The sequence below is a fragment of the Ixodes scapularis genome, unplaced genomic scaffold (assembly GCF_016920785.2).
Source record: "Ixodes scapularis isolate PalLabHiFi unplaced genomic scaffold, ASM1692078v2 PGA_scaffold3__209_contigs__length_174095766, whole genome shotgun sequence".
Lineage (NCBI taxonomy): Eukaryota > Metazoa > Arthropoda > Arachnida > Ixodida > Ixodidae > Ixodes > Ixodes scapularis.
The window spans coordinates 35,853,127-35,861,014 of record NW_024609868.1 but is presented as its reverse complement, the minus strand read 5'-3'; positions in this window follow the sequence as shown (position 1 = coordinate 35,861,014).

Genomic DNA, 7,888 nt, shown 5'->3' with positions numbered 1-7,888 from the left:
GGAAGGTGTTCAGGAAAAATGCGTGATTTCCACACAGTCTTGTTTTGCCTCACGCATATTCCAGGTTGAGGTGTTTTATTATTTTTCCGTCCCGCTTACGAGATACGGAACCCACGTGACTGAGAACAACAAAAAACAGAAAATGTTTATAGACCTGTGCAATGAAGGACTCGTGACCGGTGCCATGTTCAGTGTTCGTTCGCATAGCGCGTGATTTGATCGCCTTTCGAAGCGACAAACATGCCCCTGCTGGGCTGAGGGGATCGCACGCTGGGCTGCAGGACTTGTAAACATTGAGATGATGCATAGATCTGCGTATGGCTGGTGCCATTTTGAGTGCTCGTGCGTATGGCGCGTGCTTTGCTCGCTTTCCGAAGCGACGAACACGCACGTGCTGGGCTGTGAAGATCACGCTGGACTGTGATTTTGAAAACATTGGAAAGGTTTATATAGGCGATTGCAAGCAGGATATCTGGCCACCGCCATGTCTCAGCTCGCACAGGCAAGTGAGTGCAATAACAAACTTGCCAAAGCTATGTTTCCACGCACGCTGCACATGCTTGCACGCATGGGGCACTAATGAGGCGCCATGCTTGCAATAGACCCTTTACAAAAGTCAGAGTCACATTGTGGCAGTCCATAAAACTCCACTATTGCCTCTCTAATGGTGGTGATAGTAGATCATGCTCGGCTAAATCAAGCACCCTCGAATTCATGAATCAAAGGGGACGTAAAAGGACCAACACCTTTTCACCTTCCTGGTTTATGCTCTCGAAGACGTTAGCTTTTTCTGGTGTGGAGAAGCTGTGTTGTGACGGCCTTAAGGCCGGTTCAGACACTTGCGTTTGAGTGCGTTTGACTGCGTTGCGTCGAGTACCGAAAGCGAGTCACCGGCGCATCTGTGCTTCGTATGAAGCATGGAGTCCAATTCAAGGAATCATTTTGGCACGCGATATAAGCAGCAGGGATGTCCTGGTTTCTCGCTGCCGCAACGCAGTCAAACGCAGTCAAACGCAACTGTTTGAACCGGGCTTTAGCGCTCATTCACACTGGAAGCGGATCCGCGTTCGCAAAGCGGTTGCGAACGCGGTTGTATAAAGATCCAGTACATTTGCACGCGCACTTGATGTCATCGAGTGCGCGTGCAATTGCACTGGATCTTTATACAGCCGCGTTCGCAACCGCTTTGAGAACGCGGATCCGCTTTCAGTGTGAATGAGCGGTTAGAGCGTCGGGATTTGCTCCGCACAGGGTAGGTAGACTGACTTTCGGAAAGGGTTTATTGTTTATACATATCATCAGAAGGAATGATACATACGACTTAAAATATGTTTCCCTTTTCCTCGGGACATAAAATATTTTCGAGCCTTCTACTCTTTCCTATCAGAATACGGAGGAATGAAATCAAAATGATTCACGAAGGTCGTTACTGGCGGGAAGAACTCGAGAAGAAACTTCCTCGAAGTTTTGAAGAAGTGACAGTCGACGTTTCGCTAACAAACATGACACCTGAAGAAGTCTTTTAGCGGAACGCTGGCCGCCCCTCGGAGGTCTCAGGCTTCCTTTTGATGGAAGTATGAAGACGAACCGTCCGATAGTGAGAGTCGCGTGCTCTGTCCAACTGGCTGGCCGCCTTCAAAAGGCTCACGCGGACACGGCCGTCAAAAGACCCGGCTTCGGACGGCTGAATGCAACGGCTTAAAGAGATGCTTTTTTTTCTTGTTTTTTAGCTTGCGCGTTTTACCAGCTAGGACACTCCAATGAAAGGTCTTGGGGAAAACGCCATTATCAGCTTCCGGGCTTATGCTCGCTTTTCAGGGCGACAAACCTGCGTGTGCTCGACTGTAGTCATTGTGCAGTGAGCTGTGCCTGGATGACGGTCGATAAATGACTACGTCTTATTGAAGCGGTGCGTTGTCTCATTCTCCAAGCGGGTAGCAGCGAGGGAAACCGAAAACTGGCGCCCAGCGTGGGACCTGATTTCTTTTGGTCACCTCGCGGTGGAGGCGACCAGATACGATTTAACGTGCGTGCAACCTGGTCAAACATTTTCTGCCACCAGTGTTCCCACATGCAACTGAAAATTGAAGAACGTATTAGCGAACAGCGACATTAGAGCGAGTCGGCGTTTTGGCCAATAACGGGGGCGCGCGTTAACCCATCCCCCGCGCTGCGCTTACGCCGCTTCGCGGAGACAGTCTGCGGCGGCTCATTACAAAAATGTGAACCCACTTGGCCCACCCGAAAACGCCGCTTCGCGGCGTCCTACTATTCGCTAAAGTGTCCTTCGATGAAACGTGGGCGTTCGCTGAAACGTCATTCGATCAAGTGAGTGCCTCCCTGTGATGTCAGTGCCGATAAGACTTTCGTTACACTGCTCTTCCTTGAATTTATGTGAATAATAATAATAATAATAATAATAATAAATAATAATGATGGTGATAATGATGATGATGATGATGATGCTTCTATTTTCCATCTGAGCGATGTGGGAGGTAGGGGGAAAAAAGATGAAGAAATAAACTTAACGTGCTCCCTCCTCCTCAGAAATTATGCAATGTAGAAAACAAAAAGGCAGACAGTACAGCACATCGCACAGAAGCACTTTGTATCAATCATACCAACAAGTTTTTTTTTGTTTTTTTTTCATGAGACTGACTATAAACATTCCACAATCATAAAACCTCGGTACTCAAGACTTTATACTCGTGTTAGAAACGAAAAACTTGAAATTCTTTTTTGATGAAGATTTTAGTTGCACATTGCAATTATTACGAAAATTGAGAAATTCTGGAAGTTTTCGTTTCATGATTTGCTCCTCATAACTCGTTTTACACGAATGAATGTTCCATATGTCAATGCTATGGTGGGATATGTGATTGTTCTTTTACATAAACAATCTAACTGAGTAAGAAGCTTCGTGTTGTTTATTTTTATTTTTTTATAGATTATACTTAAACGATAAGCATACATGCTATGTATGTTCATTATGACATGTTTTTTTAAAAAGCGGTGCAGTAGGATGACGATATGGAACGTTATTTATATTTCTTAGCATTTTCCTCTGTAGTAAGTAAATCTGCAAAATTTGGAGGATCGTGTTTCCCCGCACTAGATGACAGTAATGTATATGCGAATAGAATAATGTGTTGTGTAGGAGAAGTTTGCCTCTAGTACGTAAACTCTGTCGATGAATATAAGTTCAACCCACGATACTCGATAGTTTCGACACGACGTAGTTTGTATGTTCTTCCCAAGTCATACGTTCCGTGAAGAATACGCCAAGGTTTTTGAAGGCGCTGACTAATTATATTCTTGAACAAATTAATATCTTCATAAATGCATATATTTTTTTCCTTTTTTTTTTGGGGGGGGGGGGGGGGCGAAGTAGGACGGCTTTCGTTGTACTTGTATTTATTTTTGCGCGTTACTAAGAGTCCATCTTTCCAATTTTACAAGGGAAGCATTAGCTCGGGAAATTAGTTCAGAGGGGCATTTTGCGGAAAACAGCAATGTAGTATCATCTGCTAAAATAACAAATTTCGCAACGTTATCAATGTTTACTATATCGTTCAATTATATGTTGAATGAAAACGGACCCAGGATACCCCCTTCCGGTACACCTGATAAAATTGGTTTTATATCGGAGGAGTGACCATTCAGGTTGTACAAATTGCTTATTGCTACGTAGATGCGATGTTAAGAGCGGCAAACCGGTTCCGCGAAAACCATAAATCTCCAGCTTTTTTAATAGCAAGTCATGATTCAAATAATCAAAAGCTTTTGTAAAATCGACAAAAAATGGCAAGCGATGATCTTTTGTCTTCGGAACAATTTAGGGTGAATTCTTTCTGTTCTAAAATGGCAAGTTCTGTTGGCCGATGTTTTTTTAAACCGAATTGAGCGTCATTCAATATAATATGCTTATAGCAGAAATGAGACATTATAGATAAAGTAATATTTTCCAGTCCCTTCAATAAAACAGGCAATATTGATATAGGCCGATAGTTCCCCATATCGTTTTTGTTCCCTGTTTTATACAAGACGGTGACTCTTGCTATTTGCATTCGTTTAGGAAAGACGGCTTCTATACTTTGTTTCACCTTAGATCCGAGCGTGGCCGATGTTATGAGCCGAAGGGCCAATCTAACGGCGAGAAAGCCGCACGGTCATGGCGTGTTCTCCGCAGTTGATAAAACAAGCGGTGTTCACCGTCTTTCAGTGCATGCTCCTCCGCCGGCTCGTCCATTCAAGAGTGGAGAACGCCATGACGATGCGCTTTTTGCGCCCTTTGACTGGACCTTCGGCTCATAACAACGGCCACGCTCGGACCTAAGCTGAAACCAAGTATAGTAGGCAAATGTTAAAAATGTAAGCTAGATGTGGCGATACCAAATCTAGAACATATTTTACGGGATTAATTTGGATCCCATCTCCATCTGCATCGCTGCTTTCACTGTTATTTGGTCCTAGAAATACAGATGTCACCCCAGTTTTTCTTATAGTGCTTAAAAATAAAAACTTGTCATTTGTTGCTTTCATATAATTTAAAGCATTAGTGTCAAAATTGCCTCTATCGAGGTTGACAAAGATGTTCTTGTTAGCGTTGATTTACTCTAAAAGCAAAAAAAAAAAAAAAAAAGTTTATTTATTTTAATATTAGACGTTTATAATGAAGGGAAAGAGTGCATATAATTCATTTCCGTTGCTTTTTAGGGAAATGTATGGTGATATCAGTTTTTGGTTTCCTTTCCATTTCAACTGTCCCTTCACGCGTACCTCAACTGTGGTTGTTAGGCCTATGTAGCGTGCAAAACCGGACAACTTAATTCAACTCAGTGACAGATGGGAGAGGCCAACGAATGTTGGTTTAATGATAGAATTAAGAGTGCTAGTGTAATTAGGGTATAACACTGCTCGCATGTACAGTGATGTGATGGACCCGATTAATTTTCTAGCACTTTTTGGAGCAGCCAAAAGTAAATTTTGGAGCAGCAAGAAGTACTTTTAGAGCAAAAACACACACTTAAGTTTTATTTATACCACTGTGAATATTATACATAAAGATTTATGCGTCGGCCTATTCAACTAAAAAACGTGCATGCTGTGCCTTCGCACTTCTGGGCAACGGCAGCTTTCATTTCCTTAAATACGGAACTAGCTGTTTAGTTGCATATAGAAGCGCTAGGCTTGGTAACAAGATGCTGATTGATGAAGGGCAGTATGGGCTGCTGCGAATCTTCATTTCAGGTACAAAATAAAATGTAACCCAAATAGTATACCCCACTGTTAAAAAGATCTTCAAGAAATTCAAGTTTTATTTAACTTCTAAAGGTTCTAATAAAAGATAACTTTTTAATTCAGATTAAAAAAATACTTTTGTCATCAAATAATGAAAATAATAGCATTTTGTATGTAGGAGCTCATAATAACAGAGATTTGCGTGTGAACGATATGTATGCCTTCTTAAAAATATCCAGCCTAACTTGTTCAGGTTGTTCCCAAGCTTACTTCTACTGCTTTACCTAATTTAGTCTTAGTTTATTTTACTGACGCTACATTCAGCGGATACGACATATATAAAGGTGAAAACTAAAAGACGAAGTTAAAATAAATATAAACCTATATAGAGCAGTTCATATAAATTTTCTTGCAAGTACCTTAGCAAAATCACGAATTTGAAAAAAAATTGTTAGAATACTGCAATCTATCTTAAGTAATAGCCACATTATAATTCAGAAATTTGTATTACAACTTACGGCTGTACATTAATACTCACGGAGTTTCTTTTTTTTTTTTTTTTATGTATCCGATGCTTGCGTAGTTAACCTCGCGCTCTGGGGCAATGCTTTCCCTTTAGCACTCAGATGCACTGCGGCGAAGCAAGATAAGCAAAATTGCGATGTTTACTTTGCGGTGGTGAGAAGCGCACACAGCAAAGATACCTTACATGCCGGAGCAGACTAGGAACGTAACAGGTATTGCAAAAATTCTGAGTACTGTCAGTATTCGACACTGATAGAAAGATAAAAAGGATAGCACGTTATTTCTGGTGAAATGTTGGCGGAAGTTCCTCTCATTTGTGCTCAATGTAGCGGGATCATTCGAACCTGCGCGGTTTGGCACAAAGGGCGCAGCAATCACATCACTATATATATTATGAATTCTAAAATATACCTCAATAGAAACTACATTTATGTTTCCCCATCTCCCCCCCCCCCCCCGCCACCCCCCCCCCCTCTTTCGCCCGGAAAGCACAGCAGCTACAACAGAAGCAACAAGCCAACAAAACAAACAACAACAAATATGTTGCCAAGCCGGTGTTGCTGGAGAAGATTTTGTTTGGTAACGACTCACTTAATTTTTCTTTCGTCGTAGAACAAAAATTGCTATCCGCCGTACCGGTGATGTAGTACATGACAAAAACAACAGAGCTTTGCGCAGAAGTGAAATAGGGATGTCGTGAACCTGAAGTAGTTCAAGAAGTTTTTTCAAGTGCGACAAAACTTCTTGTCAAGCGCGGCTCTTGCGTGCACGCGCTTTAGTGAAAAAACGAGCTGGCAATACCTTTTGGAGGGGTGGTGCGGTATTTTTATTAACAAGCTTAATTATTTGAAATCTCACATGTTCGCTTTTATAATGCGTGATACAAAGGCAAGCAACTTTATAAAGCACCTTCTTTTAATATTTTCTATTCTAGCAGTCGGGCAACATTGTCCGAAAAGTCGAACTTGGTCGAACTTTTGCTTAAAGGTCGATGGTTCGCCGAACCAGTCGAGGTTCAGGTTAGAAAAAGTTCGCGGAAAGTCCGAACAGAAGTGTGACCCCTACAAATGCGGCATGCCAGTGAACAGCACGAATTTTGTTTTTTGCCTCCGCGAGTTCGAAGCGATCACGGTCAACGCGGGTACGTGACGTCTCTTGAGGTAAAGTGGGTTGTTTCCGTTTCAATCGCGGGCGACGGCAGGTTCCCCGAAATACGTTTTGTCGCGCGTGCTTGCGATGCACGGATAGTATGCAGGGTTCACTGCCCGCGCTGACTGATTATCAGATCGAGAGGGAACGCGTTCGGGCTGGGAGAGGAGTGGGATAGTTGGCTTGAATTGGATTTGTCCTTATGCCCATTGCAAGAAAAAGAGAAAGAGACAGAGAGAAATGAAAAGAAGAGAAGATAGAGGGATAAAGAAACATAGAGAGAGGGGGAGAGAGCAAGAAGCGAAGAACAGTGGAGTGAGCCATCTATGCTTGAAATCTAAGGGGTCGTATTATTTCGAAATGATTAAAACGCTATGTCAAGTGAGAGTGCTACACCTGCTTTGAAAAAAAAAAAAAAAAACAAATCAATATGTTGTCTAAAGTATTTAAACTTCAAACTATTTCGCTTTTATTTTTTTTTTACTCCCACAGAGGTAACCGACATTTTTATGTTGACAAAATCTATTTGGGAGTGAAGCGCCCAAGTTTTTAGACTTGTAGGTGGTTTATCTCAGAGCGTTTATACTACTTATACTCTGAGAAACCGAGGGAGAGGGGGAGACGAGAGTGTGCGGGGACTTCAGAACGCCGTGCTCTGGTTCGAATGATTAGAAGGTAGACCTCAAGCTACCTGCTTTGGTCTCCACTACACTCGTCGAAGGCGTTAGAACGCGGAACTCCGGCGTCCGGCGTTTGAATCTCCCATTCGAACGCCTTGGACGAGTGCAGTGGAGACCAAAGCAGGTAGCTTGAGGTCTACCTTCTAATCATTCGAACCAGAGCTCGGCGTTCTGACGACTCTTCCCCTGTGTCTCCGGCGTATATTTTTCTACACATCATTCGCCCCGAAACATCGCGAAGTGTTTAGTGGGAGACTGCGTGGTCTTCCGCTGCCCAGCTAAAAATTCAACGC